General features: G+C 39.7%; 2 long non-coding RNA genes across 2 annotated transcripts in view; both read right to left on the bottom strand.

Moving 5' to 3' along the window:
• Window positions 1–3,579: 3,579 nt before the first annotated feature.
• On the bottom strand, window positions 3,580–12,661 carry LOC137999031 (uncharacterized). Its single transcript, XR_011122881.1, has 3 exons — window positions 12,617–12,661; window positions 12,119–12,262; window positions 3,580–3,620 (listed from the first exon to the last, which is right to left on the bottom strand). It is a non-coding gene; the product is annotated as an uncharacterized lncRNA (long non-coding RNA).
• Window positions 12,662–15,789: 3,128 nt separating this feature from the next.
• LOC138000039 (uncharacterized) overlaps window positions 15,790–22,424 on the bottom strand; it is a 12,501-nt gene continuing 5,866 nt past the window's right edge. The window contains exons 4-5 of the long non-coding RNA XR_011123055.1: window positions 16,315–16,395; window positions 15,790–15,960 (exon numbers count right to left, since the gene is read on the bottom strand). This is a non-coding gene — a long non-coding RNA (uncharacterized lncRNA). The remainder of the gene's footprint in view (window positions 15,961–16,314; window positions 16,396–22,424) is intronic.

The raw sequence follows: 22,424 nt of genomic DNA, 5'->3' as shown, positions 1-22,424 counted from the left end.
CCTAACCCTAACCCTAACCCTAACCTAACCCTAACCCTAACCCTAACCCTAACCCTAACCCTAACCCTAACCCTAACCGTAACCCTAACCCTAACCGTAACCCTAACCCTAACCCTAACCCTAACCCTAATTCCCAAAGCCCCCTAGGAAGGTCTCTGAGACTTAGCCACTAATTCCCAAAGCCCCCTAGGAAGGTCTCTGAGACTTAGCCACTAATTCCCAAAGCCCCCTAGGAAGGTCTCTGAGACTTAGCCACTAATTCCCAAAGCCCCCTAGGAAGGTCTCTGAGACTTAGCCACTAATTCCCAAAGCCCCCTAGGAAGGTCTCTGAGACTTAGCCACTAATTCCCAAAGCCCCCTAGGAAGGTCTCTGAGACTTAGCCACTAATTCCCAAAGCCCCCTAGGAAGGTCTCTGAGACTTAGCCACTAATTCCCAAAGCCCCCTAGGAAGGTCTCTGAGACTTAGCCACTAATTCCCAAAGCCCCCTAGGAAGGTCTCTGAGACTTAGCCACTAATTCCCAAAGCCCCCTAGGAAGGTCTCTGAGACTTAGCCACTAATTCCCAAAGCCCCCTAGGAAGGTCTCTGAGACTTAGCCACTAATTCCCAAAGCCCCCTAGGAAGGTCTCTGAGACTTAGCCACTAATTCCCAAAGCCCCCTAGGAAGGTCTCTGAGACTTAGCCACTAATTCCCAAAGCCCCCTAGGAAGGTCTCTGAGACTTAGCCACTAATTCCCAAAGCCCCCTAGGAAGGTCTCTGAGACTTAGCCACTAATTCCCAAAGCCCCCTAGGAAGGTCTCTGAGACTTAGCCACTAATTCCCAAAGCCCCCTAGGAAGGTCTCTGAGACTTAGCCACTAATTCCCAAAGCCCCCTAGGAAGGTCTCTGAGACTTAGCCACTAATTCCCAAAGCCCCCTAGGAAGGTCTCTGAGACTTAGCCACTAATTCCCAAAGCCCCCTAGGAAGGTCTCTGAGACTTAGCCACTAATTCCCAAAGCCCCCTAGGAAGGTCTCTGAGACTTAGCCACTAATTCCCAAAGCCCCCTAGGAAGGTCTCTGAGACTTAGCCACTAATTCCCAAAGCCCCCTAGGAAGGTCTCTGAGACTTAGCCACTAATTCCCAAAGCCCCCTAGGAAGGTCTCTGAGACTTAGCCACTAATTCCCAAAGCCCCCTAGGAAGGTCTCTGAGACTTAGCCACTAATTCCCAAAGCCCCCTAGGAAGGTCTCTGAGACTTAGCCACTAATTCCCAAAGCCCCCTAGGAAGGTCTCTGAGACTTAGCCACTAATTCCCAAAGCCCCCTAGGAAGGTCTCTGAGACTTAGCCACTAATTCCCAAAGCCCCCTAGGAAGGTCTCTGAGACTTAGCCACTAATTCCCAAAGCCCCCTAGGAAGGTCTCTGAGACTTAGCCACTAATTCCCAAAGCCCCCTAGGAAGGTCTCTGAGACTTAGCCACTAATTCCCAAAGCCCCCTAGGAAGGTCTCTGAGACTTAGCCACTAATTCCCAAAGCCCCCTAGGAAGGTCTCTGAGACTTAGCCACTAATTCCCAAAGCCCCCTAGGAAGGTCTCTGAGACTTAGCCACTAATTCCCAAAGCCCCCTAGGAAGGTCTCTGAGACTTAGCCACTAATTCCCAAAGCCCCCTAGGAAGGTCTCTGAGACTTAGCCACTAATTCCCAAAGCCCCCTAGGAAGGTCTCTGAGACTTAGCCACTAATTCCCAAAGCCCCCTAGGAAGGTCTCTGAGACTTAGCCACTAATTCCCAAAGCCCCCTAGGAAGGTCTCTGAGACTTAGCCACTAATTCCCAAAGCCCCCTAGGAAGGTCTCTGAGACTTAGCCACTAATTCCCAAAGCCCCCTAGGAAGGTCTCTGAGACTTAGCCACTAATTCCCAAAGCCCCCTAGGAAGGTCTCTGAGACTTAGCCACTAATTCCCAAAGCCCCCTAGGAAGGTCTCTGAGACTTAGCCACTAATTCCCAAAGCCCCCTAGGAAGGTCTCTGAGACTTAGCCACTAATTCCCAAAGCCCCCTAGGAAGGTCTCTGAGACTTAGCCACTAATTCCCAAAGCCCCCTAGGAAGGTCTCTGAGACTTAGCCACTAATTCCCAAAGCCCCCTAGGAAGGTCTCTGAGACTTAGCCACTAATTCCCAAAGCCCCCTAGGAAGGTCTCTGAGACTTAGCCACTAATTCCCAAAGCCCCCTAGGAAGGTCTCTGAGACTTAGCCACTAATTCCCAAAGCCCCCTAGGAAGGTCTCTGAGACTTAGCCACTAATTCCCAAAGCCCCCTAGGAAGGTCTCTGAGACTTAGCCACTAATTCCCAAAGCCCCCTAGGAAGGTCTCTGAGACTTAGCCACTAATTCCCAAAGCCCCCTAGGAAGGTCTCTGAGACTTAGCCACTAATTCCCAAAGCCCCCTAGGAAGGTCTCTGAGACTTAGCCACTAATTCCCAAAGCCCCCTAGGAAGGTCTCTGAGACTTAGCCACTAATTCCCAAAGCCCCCTAGGAAGGTCTCTGAGACTTAGCCACTAATTCCCAAAGCCCCCTAGGAAGGTCTCTGAGACTTAGCCACTAATTCCCAAAGCCCCCTAGGAAGGTCTCTGAGACTTAGCCACTAATTCCCAAAGCCCCCTAGGAAGGTCTCTGAGACTTAGCCACTAATTCCCAAAGCCCCCTAGGAAGGTCTCTGAGACTTAGCCACTAATTCCCAAAGCCCCCTAGGAAGGTCTCTGAGACTTAGCCACTAATTCCCAAAGCCCCCTAGGAAGGTCTCTGAGACTTAGCCACTAATTCCCAAAGCCCCCTAGGAAGGTCTCTGAGACTTAGCCACTAATTCCCAAAGCCCCCTAGGAAGGTCTCTGAGACTTAGCCACTAATTCCCAAAGCCCCCTAGGAAGGTCTCTGAGACTTAGCCACTAATTCCCAAAGCCCCCTAGGAAGGTCTCTGAGACTTAGCCACTAATTCCCAAAGCCCCCTAGGAAGGTCTCTGAGACTTAGCCACTAATTCCCAAAGCCCCCTAGGAAGGTCTCTGAGACTTAGCCACTAATTCCCAAAGCCCCCTAGGAAGGTCTCTGAGACTTAGCCACTAATTCCCAAAGCCCCCTAGGAAGGTCTCTGAGACTTAGCCACTAATTCCCAAAGCCCCCTAGGAAGGTCTCTGAGACTTAGCCACTAATTCCCAAAGCCCCCTAGGAAGGTCTCTGAGACTTAGCCACTAATTCCCAAAGCCCCCTAGGAAGGTCTCTGAGACTTAGCCACTAATTCCCAAAGCCCCCTAGGAAGGTCTCTGAGACTTAGCCACTAATTCCCAAAGCCCCCTAGGAAGGTCTCTGAGACTTAGCCACTAATTCCCAAAGCCCCCTAGGAAGGTCTCTGAGACTTAGCCACTAATTCCCAAAGCCCCCTAGGAAGGTCTCTGAGACTTAGCCACTAATTCCCAAAGCCCCCTAGGAAGGTCTCTGAGACTTAGTATTACTTGTACTATTGGGGGGGGGGGGGGGGGTTTAGGGCTCACTGACTAAGTCTTAGGCCCATTATGGGGGGTTTGGGTTGTTGCATGATGTCGACTTACCTCGTCTTGAGCATTATCATCCGATTTGCACAAACCATCGTCTTGCAGTATAAAGGGTATGAAATGAGAAAATAAGAAACCGCAGGTGATGAAATGGTTCACATCATTTACCTTACATAAGTAAATATCCGTTTTTGCTGTCAGTACTAAATGATTTAAAATGTATATTTTTAAGGGTGGAAATCACTGTTGTATTCAGGAACTAAAGAGCAGAATGCTTTCCAAAACATCTATGTGACATCACAGGTAACCCAGGCTTACTGTGTGTGCCACATAAGTAAATGTAGAGAACATACGAGGCGAAGTAAGGTCTGAAAGGTTGCTAGAAAATGGAAATAAAAGTCGATAAAACTTATCATGTGAGCCGTTGTCGTCTTTAATACGTACAGGAAGTTTGGGGGAAAATGGTCCCCGTTTACCTTCCTTTATAGTATAGTGACAAGGTAGGAAACGGAAGCCAGCTTGGGGACTCTGATCGACCCAAAACAAGCACGTTTTTTTTTTGAAAATCGAATCCAGTCGCTAAATGAACACGCCAGGCTCGTGAAACATGAATTTCTATAAACCATGAATCCACTGAAGCATCTTCAGGTAGCAACGCGAAGCCACCAGACTCCGTAGAACTTGGTAAGTTAACCTGCTAAAATGGCGGCCAGAAACCGTTGTCCTCGCAAAGTGTGCAATTCGAAATGGCACTCAATTCGGGACGCCGGGTGACGAGTATAATTAGTTCTGGAGGGAGGAGAGTCCCAAATTGCTTAAAACAAAACTCACTGAGCAATCTGGGACTCCCTTCCCTCCAGGGGGACTTATTATACTCGTCACCAGGCGTCCCGAGTTGAGTGTCATTTTGGACACTGCGCGAGGACAACGGTTTCTGGCCGCCATTTTAGCAGGTTAACTTACCAAGTTCTACGGAGTCTGGTGGCTTCGCATTGCTACCTGGAGATGCTTCAGTGGATTCATGGTTTAGAGAAATTCATGTTCCACGAGCCCGGCCCTGTTTATTTAGCGACTGGATTCGATTTTAGCGAAAAAAAACGGTTGTTTTGAGTCGATTGGAGTCCCGACGCTGGCTTCCGTCTCCTACCTTGTCACTAGACTATGAAGGAAGGTGAACGGGGACCATTTTTCCTGAAACTTCGTGTACGTTTTAAAGACAACAGCTCACCACATGGTAAGTTTTATCGATTTTTATTTCCATTTTCTAGAAAAATGTCAGACTTAAACTTCGCCTCATATGTTCTCTATATTTACCTATGTGGCACACACAGTGAGCCTGGGTTACCTGTGGTGACATCAGTGTTACAGGGTAAATGTTTAAGGAACTCAATTTGCTGCTTGCAAAAGGTGCACATGGGAGGCTCGATCATTTGATTGAAAAATCTGCTGCTTCGTAAATATTAGATTATTTAAAATGGTAAACTGAAATTATCTAATTTTAATTTCAATCTTAACTGAAAAAGGTAGAGAAACGATTTCATCCAGTCCCCTGACAAGGTGGGAAAATTCTCTCTTTACTTCTTTTGGGCAGTTAGGGGAACTTAGTTTTATTTCTGAAAGCTTCATAGAGGTTTGTGGAGTAAACATGTCAGAGCTACCACAAAATTAGCTATCAATATATGATGTATAATGTATATGTGTGTCATACACTTTGTTCAATAATCGATTTCCATTGTCAAGGTAATGCATCAACGATTCTCATTAATAGCCCTTATTCACGATAGCCGCCATGTTGGCTTTTAAATTGTCATACAAATTAACCATGTGTTATGCTGGGAGGCAAACAACGGCTCGTCGAAATAATTAACATTGCTAAAAGTACATTTTGGAATTCAGAATAACCTTTTTAATAATTTTCTGTCTTTTGATTGCCTCCGACATTGACTGTCTACTTCGTTATCTGCTCATTTTTCAGTAAAAAAAACATCGAAGTAACTTGTGTAATCATTCTATTTTACTACTTAGGTGATAAACATTTAATGAACGTGAAAAAGATCATACGTGTGGCTAAGATGTTCGTTATAACCTCTCGAACTTGTGTTGTTTGCCCCCTCAGAAATGTGTGGCTAATTTGCATGATAAAGGCAAATCCAACATGGCAGCTATTGTGAATAAGGTCTATTTGACGCGATCTAAAAATTGAGACAGGCTTTTATTTAACATCTTAGGACATTTTATGAAAGTTCCAGTATTAAGATTGCGAACTGTAACAATTCGCTTGTCATACTTGCTCATCATCAAGCGAGACTTTCTGGAAATGATATAATTATTCGAAATGACATGAACAATCTCCTTTAGAAGAAACTGAGAATTCAGGGTTAGGGTTAACATTTAACATGGAGTAGGCATCCAACACTATATAGAATGCTTGAAGACCAAAGCGAAAATTTCAAGTGCCAAAATAGTACTTTAGAATAAGTACTCTGCCAATCTAAAGGAACAAGATTTCAGCCAATCGTCAAAATTGATATGAAATTTATGCAAATATTTCTTTAATACCAGTACTCTGAGAGAATTGAGGTTGAATATCCAACATTTGTTCGCTGTTCTTGACATCTTTAATGAGAGCAGCACGCTTATCCTATCGTCCCCTTTCCAAATTTAAAATGTTATTTCTTTGATGAGATCATCTGACTAATAATCTACGCTTCGCACAAGACTTTCGATATTGTGAAGGATTTACTTGTTTTTTTTCTTCTTAACACAGCAAGTCCTCTCCATTTCCATATATTTTATGTACAGTTTAAGATGGACTCACACTTTGCTTTCATCCTTCATGAGTATTATCGTATAAACAAAACGAAGTTAGTCTTGTTTAAAGTGTTAGTACGACTAAAAAAACAATTCTTTTTTTGTTTGGATTTTAACTATGTTAACTAAACACTAGCTTACCCAAGTTTTAAGTTCTGATTTTCAAGACACCTGTTTATTTTAACTGGAGTTTTCTTATTTATTGGTCCACAATTACTACTTTTAAAATATTGAGAGAGCTGGGTCGAGGTAAAATGACGTCAAAGACTCGCTAGTTTAAGAATGCAATGCGTGTGTACGCGGCTGAATTAATATGCGGCACGGGAGTTTTGGCTTTTAGACTTTTAAACCTGTGTTTAAGCTAGTGAGTAAATGACGTCATTTTTTCTAGATCCAACCCTCTGAGGTCCAATCGGTCAGTTTTGAACGCGAGTAATGAAGGACTGTGAAATCTAAAACTTACACTCAAATAAACAGCCTTTTGTTAAAACTCCAAGCTCAAACTTTTGCCAGTTAGGTGTTAAGCGAACACGCTTTCAAATTTTGAAGAAAAAAAGGAAATGACTTTTTGATCATACTACCACTTTAAAGCAAATCAAAAACGTAGTAGTTATATCTTTAAATTCTGATAAATGAAGAACCAATTGAACAAGTCAACGAAACAGTTTTCTTGGGTGTAATATTTAATGAAAACCCTAATTAGAAGACTAATGTTGCATGTGGCCAATACCATTACCTCTCGAAATCAATTGGAATTAATTCAAATCGAGTAACCACTTATTGTCAAATTCCTTACGTTTATTGTACAATTCACTTGTTTATCCCTACCTCTTACTTGAACTGTTTGGGCCTCCACCTGTAAAATTTTCGTCTTGTAATTTTACAGTAACGAGATGTGAGAAGCATACACAAATCTAATTTTAATTTATTCTGACCCTCTTTTTAAGAACCTTGGAATCTTAGTTTCCTTATTAATACTTGTTACAACTTGGTCAATTCATGTTCTCCTATCAAAACTACTAATAGCTATCGGTAAGTGCAAACGAAACAGTCAATATAATACATAGTTTGCAGATTTGTATCAGAGTTCCAAAACACCCAACAGTAGTTGTAATTTTTTTATTTGAAAGTACTGCAACTGAAATTATCTAGTTAATAATACAATAGAAATTGCACACTTTGTATCTCAAGAACAATTTAAATCAGTGTCAACGTGTTTTGCAATAATGTGGAAAGTATTGCTGTAATTTTAACATCAATATGCAATAATTAAGTTGAATAAAGTCAGTGCCACGTAAAAAAATCGCCAAAGCGTTTTCAGACTTTTCAGTGTGGAACATGTAACGGGGAATCAAACTCCCACATGAATGTTGTTTCACTCGTAGAATTTTTATTTTGCAAGATACAGCCATGAATTACAAGTCAAATTGACCGTTTAACCGTGTACTTTGCAGACAACATATTTCCTTTGAAAATTAAATTAAATTGTTCACAACTCAATGGTTACAAAACGAAAAACAAAGTGCTCTACTCGTGGGCTGAAATCCGAAATTGACAACAGCGGCCGATAATACGTACACCGTAACACTCAAAGCAAGTGTACACAGCACAATGGTCAGGCAAATGGGAAAAATGTGTTTTCACTAACCTCCCAACACATGATCATCAATAGTCGCGCACGGCATGCAAGTTTGTCTAATGACCTCACACATCAAAACACGCGCATTCATTGGTCCTTCTATAATCTCCAGGAAACCTTACACTACGTAGCCTTACATTACACTTTTCACAGCACAATCGATAATTTTTCTGCCTGCTGCACTACTTGGCGCGGCATTAAGCTGGCCGCCTCGCAAGCCTCGCGTCTTCGCTCGGCTTTCTCGTTTGCAATATACTCTTCCTCCCAAGTTAGCCAGCAAATTCTCTTAAGATAATTTCTAACTTATTCCACGAGAAACTCTGGCGCACTTCGTTTTCTCTATTGTTAGAGTTAAAAGAATTTTCCGTTATAATTCTTTTAAAAATTAAATTCTACCTCAGCAACTTCATACAAAAAAGCACTTAACGCATTCGCTTCCGACAGTAATTGAGAATTTGACATTTTTTCTTTCTGCATAAAATTCTTATGAATTATTTATGCTACTTTGTATTTCAATTCTTTAAATAAGTGTTTTTTTATGTAAAAGATATGATTGTAATCTCCGTGGTTCAACGAGCGCTAGATATTATATTTGGGGAGGGCTAATTTATATAAGGTTAGTAGTGTCTTTTAGGCCTCCTCGCCACCAATGCAATCCTTATAATTGTCTTTCTTTTCCTCTCTTCTTTGTTTGTATCTATTTGTAAGTTTGTTTTTTCTATGTGGCAAATAATTAGATTCTAGACTTGGCGCTTCATCACACTTTGTTACACATTCTTTGAGTTTTTCCTTCAATACTGTTAATGCCTGTGTCCTATTCCTAGCCTTCTGTTTACTGTGAAGAATGGTTCCATATAGGGTTTTGTACTTAAAGTCCCAGAACACTAGGAATTTGCAAATCTTTTCCGTCTTCCATCCAGTGACTATACGTGTCCGTTATTAATTTTATGTATTTGTTATCCTCCAAAAGATTGGAGTTAGATTTCCAAAAGGAGGGACTCCGTCGTGTTTCTTCCATTCCACTTACATGGAATGTAGTAGCAGGGTGATCAGTTCTTATTGAGGGAATAAGTAGTACACTTACTACAGTATGCACCAACGTAAGAACCAAAATTTTTCTACGTGAGGCTAAACAGGTTCTTTTTAGAATGGTATTTGCAGTAGTTTTGGGCTATCTGGGTTCGTAATCTGGTTCTTATTTCCACATAATATCTCTACTCTATGATACATATGGTACGACTGATTTCCTTTCATGAGGTTACCGATACCTTTATACTTCAATCATAACTATGAGAAAAAGTTATAAACAATCTGTGCAGTTTAAAGTTTGTTTTAGACGATTGTAATGTCGAGGTAATTTTCCAAAATAAGAACGTATTTCATTTTTTTTTCTCTAAACTGTTTATGTAAGGAGGGTCTAGAATGAAATTTTTAGCACTCCAGGTTCTTCAATTCTAGGTTCTTATATGTGAGTGTTTACCGTTTCTCATCCTGAATATCACTTGTTATTAAGTAAACATCCAAGCAATCCACTATTACCGGGTTTTTTTTTTTGACTCCTTGTGAAACCCTTAAACTTTTCTTTCCACTCGATACACCTTAGCCTCAGTCGAAATTTTTTTTAAGAGAATCATAACCACCCTGCTGTGCTCTGCTCCATAACTAAAGAGAACACTGCCGTGTCACTGCGATTTCCACATGTTTTCGACTTCTGGGGTTCTATTGCCGGTTTTCACTGTCTAACCATCATCAAAACCATTCAGCAAATAAAGTTTAGAGTCAGATAAAACAAGATAAATATTCAAACAGTCTCGCAAAGGTTCAGGTCTGTGCGATGTTTCGTGCGGGAGATATTCGAAGCAATGTTTTTGTCAAATTTATAAGGCTTTGTATGGAGATGCCATGCCTCTGTCTCTCCGAGAGGAACAAATTTGGCGGCCGGAAGCTAAGACACATGTCATCAAGTTGTACTATAAAAAGCCTGTAGTCGTCTTTTGAGGACTCATAAACATCTGAGTACTTATTCTCGTACAAGGACTGTTCAGATTGCAAAATATCAGCGGATAAGTCACTTTTTAACCTACGTGACATTCTTCTCGGCCTCCATTTTAATATTAAACTTTGCTTTGTCACAAGACGAAAAACCCTATCAAACTGAAAATTAGTGAAAAAATAGTTATTAGAACAGCTGAGGACTAAACTACAATCTGAAAAGGATTTATAATTCCTTATTTTTATTTTGATGACGTCACTTCAAAACCACTAATATGTTTCATGCAGAAAAGTATTGTCACATTTCTCTTTTGATAACTAATTAATAAGCCTTTCTTTTTCTAAAGAACGAATAGCCCGAATATTTAAAGATAGCACTTAAAAGTTTAAATTTCGTGTCATGTAGGTTACGTGAATATAGCCTGATTATTTTTGTAAGCGGGACAACCCGTTTATGAAAAAACTCCATGTATATGAAACCCACCGCACAGAGGTCCCGTATGTCCCCTACTAAGATACCAATTGGTAATTAACTAACCACGGGATTAAGAAAGTTGTAAAAATACAAGTGACTCAAGGTGTTGCATTCATCATACTACACTTACAATTATCGAATAACTAAAAAACAGTCAGCAGATTACCCACACTGGTGGATAACCCGCACCTTAAAAACGAAATAAACACATGCAAAAAGCTCTTGAAATCATTAATTTGGGGACAAATTTTAGAGTTGTAACTGTTGTTGTGTGAGGTCATAGCTGTATACCGGTAATGTTCATGTTAATTTTCAAGTTCAGTGTTCAAAAACACTTATGGTTAGTTGTTGCTTGTTTCAAATTGTATATCCCATTTATGAACGTTTCATACTCGACAGGAAGAGAATCCGCGGGCCACAATTGGTGGTTTCGATCTTTTAGACCACTTATTTGTTGAAAGAAAGCTGGGGTGAGTCTGAAAAGTCTGGATTGGATGGGTGGAATTGAGCAGTTAATTACCGTTTTATAGCATGTTTATGCAATAGGACGTTTTCTGTGTTTCCATAGCCTCATCTAAACACTAGGGGGAGTTGGGAGGATTCGAGACAGTTATGCAAACCCGAGACGCAAACAAGTGAAGGAAAATGCTATGCTGGTTTTTTACTTCTAGATTGGAACAGATTTTCCTGATACACGCTCATATTTCCTACCAGCCAATTAAAACGCACGTCTGACAACACATAACCAATCAAAATTCGTGTGATGTCACTGCCTTGTTTCCACAATCTCATCTAAGCACAGCTATTGACCAATGAGAATGCGCGTACTATCCTAATTATTAGGAGCTTGGTGAACTATCCATTGTTTCCATGTTAATGTAATACTTTTTATTCAGCAATTTTCACACCTATTTTTAATTTCTATTGATGCTGGATACGTGCTTGAAAAATACCACTGGCGATTTCTCAACAAAATCGATGTTTCAGGTTGTACTGAGCCAAACGAGTCGCTTAAAACGGGAAGACTGGTATTAACTGTAAATTTTTCCCTGATGCGCTGGATATCTTTAGATTATTTTTGTCGCCATAAAAGTTGTTTACACAGATGCTGACAATTCTTGGGCACGGGCAACTAATTATGCACGAAATCAAGTCGTGTTGGCATCACGTTCTCGTGCCGCTTTGTCGTAGTCTTCACAAGGCAAAACAATACAATTCCGGAAAGGAAGCATGTTTACAATTGACTGTGACATGTATACTTTAACGTTATTGTTCCAGTTAAACAAACGAGGCAAACTACCATTCCCGGTAGATTTAAAATTTGTCTCATAACCCGCACCGCAACAATTGTTTGCCGACGATTTAACGCATTATTCGCGGGTGAAAGACCGAGACTACGACAATGACTCGTACTATGAGCTTATTATTTATATTTTAAATTCATTTCTAAATTGCACAGTTTTTTTTATTTCGTAACCAGCTCTAAAATTATGGAATTGACTAGTATATTTTAAACGAATAAAATCTGAAACAAGCAGTCAAGGAGAAAACCGCTAAACAAGCAACGTTCAGCTGAATCGACTATTTTAAACTTATTTTAGGGAACAAACAGAAGAGATACAGTCTATGCAAAATGAAGTGTAAAAACCACCCGAGATTTATTCGCAGAAGTCTCTTACCTTGACGGTGATGTACAGTGCTTGACAAATGGGACGGGCTGGAGTGTAATCGTCACCAACACGCATAGGGTAGGAAGATGGTGGCAAAAAACAGTGGTATGGTAGTCAGCGCTGTCCATGACAAAACATCAGTGTCAATGCATCCTATCGAGGAACAATAGAAAGTTTATAATGGCTACTCCTTAAAAGACAATTCAGTTAAGCTGGCAAAACTTAAATACATGACGGGTATAGCGCCGGTGAGAAGCCACACATGTGAACTGCTGATTCCATATTGCGCCATGTTGTTCAAGATTCGTAAGTTGCCGACATTAGTTGATTTGATAAGAGAGGAATAAATATTGAGTTACAAAACCTTTAACTTGGACTAATTCGTTAAACCAACTGCATTGGCTCACAAATAGCCAAACTACACGACGGGATAATAATAAGGGCTTAAGTTAAACTATTGATACACAAGAAGCCTTTGAAAGAGAATGCGTTCGAGAAGATTGTTACCTCTTGGCGGGTTGAAAATAAGTCGCCTTTCCTCGCTGTTCCGGAGGAGGGACTCCGTCGTGTTTCTTCCATTCCACTTACATGGAATGTAGTAGCAGGGTGATCAGTTCTTATTGAGGGAATAAGTAGTACACTTACTACAGTATGCACCAACGTAAGAACCAAAATTTTTCTACGTGAGGCTAAACAGGTTCTTTTTAGAATGGTATTTGCAGTAGTTTTGGGCTATCTGGGTTCGTAATCTGGTTCTTATTTCCACATAATATCTCTACTCTATGATACATATGGTACGACTGATTTCCTTTCATGAGGTTACCGATACCTTTATACTTCAATCATAACTATGAGAAAAAGTTATAAACAATCTGTGCAGTTTAAAGTTTGTTTTAGACGATTGTAATGTCGAGGTAATTTTCCAAAATAAGAACGTATTTCATTTTTTTTTCTCTAAACTGTTTATGTAAGGAGGGTCTAGAATGAAATTTTTAGCACTCCAGGTTCTTCAATTCTAGGTTCTTATATGTGAGTGTTTACCGTTTCTCATCCTGAATATCACTTGTTATTAAGTAAACATCCAAGCAATCCACTATTACCGGGTTTTTTTTTTTGACTCCTTGTGAAACCCTTAAACTTTTCTTTCCACTCGATACACCTTAGCCTCAGTCGAAATTTTTTTTAAGAGAATCATAACCACCCTGCTGTGCTCTGCTCCATAACTAAAGAGAACACTGCCGTGTCACTGCGATTTCCACATGTTTTCGACTTCTGGGGTTCTATTGCCGGTTTTCACTGTCTAACCATCATCAAAACCATTCAGCAAATAAAGTTTAGAGTCAGATAAAACAAGATAAATATTCAAACAGTCTCGCAAAGGTTCAGGTCTGTGCGATGTTTCGTGCGGGAGATATTCGAAGCAATGTTTTTGTCAAATTTATAAGGCTTTGTATGGAGATGCCATGCCTCTGTCTCTCCGAGAGGAACAAATTTGGCGGCCGGAAGCTAAGACACATGTCATCAAGTTGTACTATAAAAAGCCTGTAGTCGTCTTTTGAGGACTCATAAACATCTGAGTACTTATTCTCGTACAAGGACTGTTCAGATTGCAAAATATCAGCGGATAAGTCACTTTTTAACCTACGTGACATTCTTCTCGGCCTCCATTTTAATATTAAACTTTGCTTTGTCACAAGACGAAAAACCCTATCAAACTGAAAATTAGTGAAAAAATAGTTATTAGAACAGCTGAGGACTAAACTACAATCTGAAAAGGATTTATAATTCCTTATTTTTATTTTGATGACGTCACTTCAAAACCACTAATATGTTTCATGCAGAAAAGTATTGTCACATTTCTCTTTTGATAACTAATTAATAAGCCTTTCTTTTTCTAAAGAACGAATAGCCCGAATATTTAAAGATAGCACTTAAAAGTTTAAATTTCGTGTCATGTAGGTTACGTGAATATAGCCTGATTATTTTTGTAAGCGGGACAACCCGTTTATGAAAAAACTCCATGTATATGAAACCCACCGCACAGAGGTCCCGTATGTCCCCTACTAAGATACCAATTGGTAATTAACTAACCACGGGATTAAGAAAGTTGTAAAAATACAAGTGACTCAAGGTGTTGCATTCATCATACTACACTTACAATTATCGAATAACTAAAAAACAGTCAGCAGATTACCCACACTGGTGGATAACCCGCACCTTAAAAACGAAATAAACACATGCAAAAAGCTCTTGAAATCATTAATTTGGGGACAAATTTTAGAGTTGTAACTGTTGTTGTGTGAGGTCATAGCTGTATACCGGTAATGTTCATGTTAATTTTCAAGTTCAGTGTTCAAAAACACTTATGGTTAGTTGTTGCTTGTTTCAAATTGTATATCCCATTTATGAACGTTTCATACTCGACAGGAAGAGAATCCGCGGGCCACAATTGGTGGTTTCGATCTTTTAGACCACTTATTTGTTGAAAGAAAGCTGGGGTGAGTCTGAAAAGTCTGGATTGGATGGGTGGAATTGAGCAGTTAATTACCGTTTTATAGCATGTTTATGCAATAGGACGTTTTCTGTGTTTCCATAGCCTCATCTAAACACTAGGGGGAGTTGGGAGGATTCGAGACAGTTATGCAAACCCGAGACGCAAACAAGTGAAGGAAAATGCTATGCTGGTTTTTTACTTCTAGATTGGAACAGATTTTCCTGATACACGCTCATATTTCCTACCAGCCAATTAAAACGCACGTCTGACAACACATAACCAATCAAAATTCGTGTGATGTCACTGCCTTGTTTCCACAATCTCATCTAAGCACAGCTATTGACCAATGAGAATGCGCGTACTATCCTAATTATTAGGAGCTTGGTGAACTATCCATTGTTTCCATGTTAATGTAATACTTTTTATTCAGCAATTTTCACACCTATTTTTAATTTCTATTGATGCTGGATACGTGCTTGAAAAATACCACTGGCGATTTCTCAACAAAATCGATGTTTCAGGTTGTACTGAGCCAAACGAGTCGCTTAAAACGGGAAGACTGGTATTAACTGTAAATTTTTCCCTGATGCGCTGGATATCTTTAGATTATTTTTGTCGCCATAAAAGTTGTTTACACAGATGCTGACAATTCTTGGGCACGGGCAACTAATTATGCACGAAATCAAGTCGTGTTGGCATCACGTTCTCGTGCCGCTTTGTCGTAGTCTTCACAAGGCAAAACAATACAATTCCGGAAAGGAAGCATGTTTACAATTGACTGTGACATGTATACTTTAACGTTATTGTTCCAGTTAAACAAACGAGGCAAACTACCATTCCCGGTAGATTTAAAATTTGTCTCATAACCCGCACCGCAACAATTGTTTGCCGACGATTTAACGCATTATTCGCGGGTGAAAGACCGAGACTACGACAATGACTCGTACTATGAGCTTATTATTTATATTTTAAATTCATTTCTAAATTGCACAGTTTTTTTTATTTCGTAACCAGCTCTAAAATTATGGAATTGACTAGTATATTTTAAACGAATAAAATCTGAAACAAGCAGTCAAGGAGAAAACCGCTAAACAAGCAACGTTCAGCTGAATCGACTATTTTAAACTTATTTTAGGGAACAAACAGAAGAGATACAGTCTATGCAAAATGAAGTGTAAAAACCACCCGAGATTTATTCGCAGAAGTCTCTTACCTTGACGGTGATGTACAGTGCTTGACAAATGGGACGGGCTGGAGTGTAATCGTCACCAACACGCATAGGGTAGGAAGATGGTGGCAAAAAACAGTGGTATGGTAGTCAGCGCTGTCCATGACAAAACATCAGTGTCAATGCATCCTATCGAGGAACAATAGAAAGTTTATAATGGCTACTCCTTAAAAGACAATTCAGTTAAGCTGGCAAAACTTAAATACATGACGGGTATAGCGCCGGTGAGAAGCCACACATGTGAACTGCTGATTCCATATTGCGCCATGTTGTTCAAGATTCGTAAGTTGCCGACATTAGTTGATTTGATAAGAGAGGAATAAATATCGAGTTACAAAACCTTTAACTTGGACTAATTCGTTAAACCAACTGCATTGGCTCACAAATAGCCAAACTACACGACGGGATAATAATAAGGGCTTAAGTTAAACTATTGATACACAAGAAGCCTTTGAAAGAGAATGCGTTCGAGAAGATTGTTACCTCTTGGCGGGTTGAAAATAAGTCGCCTTTCCTCGCTGTTCCGGACATTGACAACAAACAGATGTTTTCGTTTGATTGCTCCTTATAAGCAAGTTGAGAACAATTAGAAAATCATCAAAGTAGTAGACAAAAGAACTCATTAATTTAGCACGCATTTGTCTGTTCCTCGTGGATCACGTTTTGGCATCATTAGCGCCGGAGATCAGTAGCTATTCACTGACTATTCCCAATGGCAATCATGTACAGCAGAAACAATGAACAATTAAATTAAAACCTATAATGCCAGTTCTTCACCAGTGATTAGATAAAATAAGAGGACGTAAGGTGTTGAATTGTCTCTGGAAAATTACCAGGAAGTATCCTCAAGGGAGGAAGTTATCAAAGAAAAATAACACATGGTAATTTGAGAGACTTTTCTTTCTAATTAACATTAACCTTAAGCCGGAGGATTTTGCGATAAACAAGAGTTTGTTTTCGCAAAAATAAAGTTATGATCGTTGTTTTTCACTTTCATGCCAGACTGCAAAATACCCAGCCACTTATGTTAATATGTATGGCGTGTATTGTTGTATTCTTTGTTCATCAAAGTATGCCGCCGCAAGAGCAAAATAGTACTCATCGCGTAAAATTGTGATATGATGCACAAGAATCTTTTACATAATAAATAAGGCAACCGTCCCATGTCAGAATTTGTCAATAGGCGGCGCAAGGACATTTGAAAGCAAAAATAAGCAATTCTGAAATTCATGTTTTCGATACAATCGCTTTCTTTGAAAATGTTTCAAACAACGTTCATTGTCAAACTAAAGTACCGTCACTTTGAGATCTTTTTTAATAAATAAATAGTTATTGTGCATAAAAAACCATATGTAAAGAAACGCTTTAATTGACAGGTCAGAAACTCGCGCTTTATCTCTTGTGAAAAATATGGTATCATTAAGACAGAAAACGTTCCTGTCTGTCTTTACAATTTAACAGCAACCATTAATGTAGAAAGAGTGCGAAAACTATTATGACTGAAACAAAACATGAAAAAGGATAGAATATCAAATGTGATTATTTTTATGATTACCCTCTGATCATAACAAACTTGTTTTTTTCCGCTTTCTATTTTCCCTAGGGGGCCAATCTGTTCCATTGTAAATCTTTCTTTTGAGAAAAATGTGATACCACTGGTTAAAACCAAACAGTACAACATTGATTACCCTTTGTAAACTGATAAAAGAACTGATTAGTGTTGTACTATGAATGAGATCTCAATAAAGGAACACGGTCCAGTTGTCCCGGGTAGGCGAGTTGTCCCTAGCAGAGCGTTAATTAACAAGGCAGCTAGGGTAACCCTGGCTGCCTGGCATTTATATCGGCGAGTTTATCATAGAATATAAGGCTAAGAGCAGACTTCTGGGTGTTACCATAAATAAAAATCTGAGCGGGATCAATATAAACTTTCTATAATTGAGCTTTTTTACAAAGGTTTCTATGGTATGCTTCCACACGCTTTAGCTGAACAGTTGATAACGCACAGCAACATATCTGTTTCAAGAATAACGAATGGGTTGATAGCTCCGAGTTTTGCGTCAAAATTCGGCCAAAACTCCATTGCCTATAGAGGGGCTGTCCTCTGGAACACCATAGATCGTTCGAAATGTTCTATTTTAGATTGCATGGACATAAAATCCTTTTTGAAAAATGTCGTTTAATGTTATGTTTTTAAGATTTTAATGTCAACGTTTTAGCTCCGCAAATAATTAACAATAGATCTGAGAATTTCATATATTTTTAAATGTCTTCTTAGATTTTAGAATACCTATTTTATTAGGAATGATTTTATTTTATTTTATTTCCTTGAATGTAGTTTTAATAATTTTTTAGCATTTTATCACTAATTTATAATTTTGTACACGACCCCACAAGCTTTTAGCTTTGAATTTGATTTCGTGTATAAAAAATAAAGATTGATTGATCCTCCGGACGCCTTGTTCCTTTAAAAGAGGCACTTTTGTACCAGGGCAGGTGAAAAAACAAGGAAAACGAATAGACCATTTTACAGTTGTGGCTAAGTTACCAGGCCTAGCAATGGAAGCGAGGCTGCCGGTGACCCTGTTTTGATACAAACCTTCATGCTTTTGTAATGTTAATATGGAGTAATTAGCGTTACAACAACACAATTTACATGATAAAAGCAGTGAGGTCTGTATCAATGCAAGGTCACCGGCAGCCTCACAGCCATTCATAGGCTTGGTCGCTGAGCAAACAACTGTAAAATGGCCTATTAAACAAGGTTTAAATTTTCCTTTATTGTAATGTGGACTGCCTTAGTTTGATAATGGCATCACCATGCTCGAGTCTTTATATCTAGAACAACAAGTTCAGATCCAGAGCGTACAGCAAGGAGTGGGTAAGTTGTTGTAGTTCTCGCGAATTGTGGATGTTTCCGGATTCCGGATTCAGTCCGGATTCTGGTCAACCTCGTTCCTAGGGTCCTCTCCTACCCGTCCCTACAGAGCGAGAGAGAGAGACCCTGGTTGAGTCTGTTCAAGTGGCTCCAGAACAAAATCAATTCCGAGGGAGGAGTCCTTTGTCTCACAATTTTGTGTCTCGTTCACGCAATGATCGAAAGGGTCCTTACAAGCAAGATAGATTTGCTAGCCCTCCAGCTATAACTAAAATAAGAAATTTCTGCCCAAACAGAATTGCCACTAGATAAACAAGTTTGTTATTTTTCGGAGGATAAAGCGAAAACTCGCGTTATCACAGTTTAACCGACGACACCAATCGCTAATAAAATTCTACGATCTCAATGAGTTCTACACAAGCGTGTTTATATCGAAGGGAAAATCCCTCTATGTTAAACTTGCATTGAAAGTATCAACGTTTGCCTGACAGCGGCTGCTGGTAATCGGGCTGAATCACTATACTGCAAGTCCTACACCATTAGCGGTTTTAGCGCTTCGGTAGCAGGGAATTCATATTTGCTGAACCTTCAAAATAATATTTCAGATCTTGTGACTTTTGTGACAATAGTCTGAAATGAAATGTCAGCTTTTTCCACTCCCTATCTTTGTTACAATGAGCAATAGAAAAACGTGTCGCTTTTAATGGTAGATAGAGATATAATATAGTGCAAATGCAAAGGATGAGCACAACGTGAGGGATGACAACAGGAAATCAGGCAGTATTAACAGAGATAAAACAGACAACATAACCTGTCGAGCGAAAGGCTTTCTTGTACATGGTCCATATGAAAACTTTATTTAAAAACACATGCAGCCCAGTTATTTCTTAAAATCCTCTAAAACTAAGCATACCTAACCCTCCAGAAAAATAAAAAAGGAACTATAAACGGTTGGCTGTCGTGCAAGCCAATTTTTAACAAAGATGCTTCCGGCCATTTGGTTGATTTTAAACGACGACGAAAAAAACTGCAAGACCCATAGCTGTAAATAAAAATATACTCTTTCAAGATTCTGTTTACCTCTTTTCATTTGAACAATCTAGCTGTGTCCGGGGCGGTGCATTCTCTCTTCCTGTTCATCGCGCAGAATGCCTATTGTTCTCGGGACATTTACTTCCAGTTAAAAAATGTTGTAGATCTGTCATATCGCGCGTCATTATGCATAAACGCTTAGAAAGAGCTTCGATCAGTGGTGGCCATGAACGCACCACGACGCTCATTAACTTGATGAAGGCGGCAAACTTAACAATGAACGCAGAGCGCTATTGTCTTCTCTTTTGTTTCGCAAAACTGCACATAATAATTATGCGCATACTTCGTACGGAACATTTCATGACACGGTTTTCCATTTTGCTTTATAGCATGGGCAATTTTTTAGATTCGTTTTGTTTGGACAAAAGTTATAACTCACAAAGAATGATGAACTGTCAAATTATCTCTGCGCAAGCGAAATAATTGTGTTCAGTGAAAATAAAAACAACGTTCTATTTGTGAGTTTTTGCGTTCGGAAGCTGCAGAGGTTGCATAACGAGCTTAATAGAAGAAAAAGATGCACCATTTGGAAAGATTGCGCTTAAAACTATTAAGTTATCTATTACCGCTACAGCGCTTTCTCTGAAATCTTTTGTGCAGCTAGTAGTTGACATCCATTGGTGCATTTCGATCCACCGGCACCCCTTTGTTCTGTCATGATAAATATTCCAGTTTTCTTCCTTTGCCCAAAATATTCGATCTGTTATGAAAATGTGCTTCGACCTATTTAATTCATTTCCGAGGTCGGTGGGAACGGCGACGCTTGATACATCTTTTCTGCCTCCTTACGAATTATATAATCGTGGTCTTGAAAACAAATACATTTGTTTTCCAATGGGCCCTCCACAACATAGAAATGGCAATTCAAATCCAGTGCGTAAATTATTTTTGACTACACAAGCGGTGAATCCCCGATTTCCTCTGCATGTGCCAATATTTGAAGAGGAAAGCATCCCCGATAGATTGACATTCAGATATTTTGAAGTTCGTTACGCTTTCGATGTTAACGGATTTTGTCCACTATTTTCAGCGCAGCGTTTGAGATTTTGTCTAGACTAGTCAGGACCTTTAAGGTCAGGTACACAGTTTCATGGCTGCACTTTCCATTTTACGCTCTGCGGAGACAAATCTCACACTTATCCCCCGCTCCCCCAAATTCTTTGTTTGTAATCTCCCAGATTCTGGGAGACACGTGACCGGACCCAATCATGGTCTCTCGACGACAGAAGAAAGCTAAGTAAATGTAGTTTACGATAAAAATATTGTTAAAGCGAGTTTTCCTTTTGGTAAGTGTCAGGATCGGAGCCGGTAAGACGTGAAACCGCCGAGGGTTCTTCTATTGAATTCATCGGGTATCGCATGCCGCAGCACGAGCATAATCACTACACAATGTTATTCGCAAGGCATCAATCAACAAAAGTTTGTCAGGAAATTCCGATATTTAAAATATCTTTCCCGTGGCGTCCACTTACACGGTGGTTTCACGTCTTACCGGCTCCTGACACTGCAGGGAAAACTCGGTTAAACTTTATTTTGTATCGCAAACTATATTTATTGAGACTAAATATAAAATAAGTATGCAAGGCTGGTTGTGCGGCTGTGAGGTTGCATATTTTGTTTGTTAGGATTTTATTGAAACTAACGCGCGTACGAATTTTTCCCCGAAGAACATCCGCGAAGGTCGGAAGTAACCTTAACTGGTGACCCAGGGATTTCATATGTCTACTTTGGGCGGGGATTTTGTTATTGATCCGGTCCGAGTTCTGTTGATCCGATCCGATCCGGTCCGATCCGGGTTTTGTTCTCTTCATCTATTCGCAAAATAAATGCTTTTTTGCGATTTATACAACTTTCTGTTCACCTCAATGTCGCACGCGTCCGTTTGTAAACAGCACTCGACCAAGAGGACAACTTTTATAGTCCATGTCCTGATTTAGGCGTACACACTACCGACTTTATCTGAAGCCTCTTACGCAGACTTTAGAAGTAAGGATTGCATGACGAGCCAAAACATTCTACGTGTGTGTTGAATCCATCCGGCCATCTTGGCTCAAACCACAACAACATTAATATGAAAGATGGAAATACACAAGAGTTAAAGGTTATGCCAAAAGTGTTTTCGTTCTTCTCCATAACAATTTTTCCACTCTAGTGTTTCACTTGATTTGCGTTAATTGTTGATTTCAGTTTACAGTGTCCCCAATTAGCGCTCCAGCGCTAGAACGACTAGACACTTAAATAAAGTTCCTTTCCTTCCTTTCTTTTTACTTTGTAAACTGGTGGGGTAAAGTACAATTTTGAGATAAAATCTCTACTCTTACTTCTCTAGCGCAATCGATGTTGTAACTCAGTGTTTCTGTGAACGCGACATTATTTTGACACGGTATAAGAGTACTCAAGGCCTTTTCTAAAATCCGTATCTGGGCCAGTACAAACCTAGTTTTGTTCTATAATCCGTTTTGGAAAAATCAGTCCTTGTTTCATACTCCATTACCCGCTGATAATTTTAAAAGATAGAGAATAAGTGTAATTCCGAGTAAATGCATTGTCTGTAATACAGGCGACAAATGCAGAGAAAAGTCTACTCATAATATTTCGATATAAATTTATATCATCTTCAGAC

This window comes from Montipora foliosa, chromosome 4 (assembly GCF_036669935.1).
Source record: "Montipora foliosa isolate CH-2021 chromosome 4, ASM3666993v2, whole genome shotgun sequence".
Classification (NCBI taxonomy): Eukaryota; Metazoa; Cnidaria; class Anthozoa; order Scleractinia; family Acroporidae; genus Montipora; species Montipora foliosa.
The sequence above is the reverse complement of the archived record's forward strand: the minus strand, read 5'-3'. Positions and strand labels throughout refer to the sequence as shown.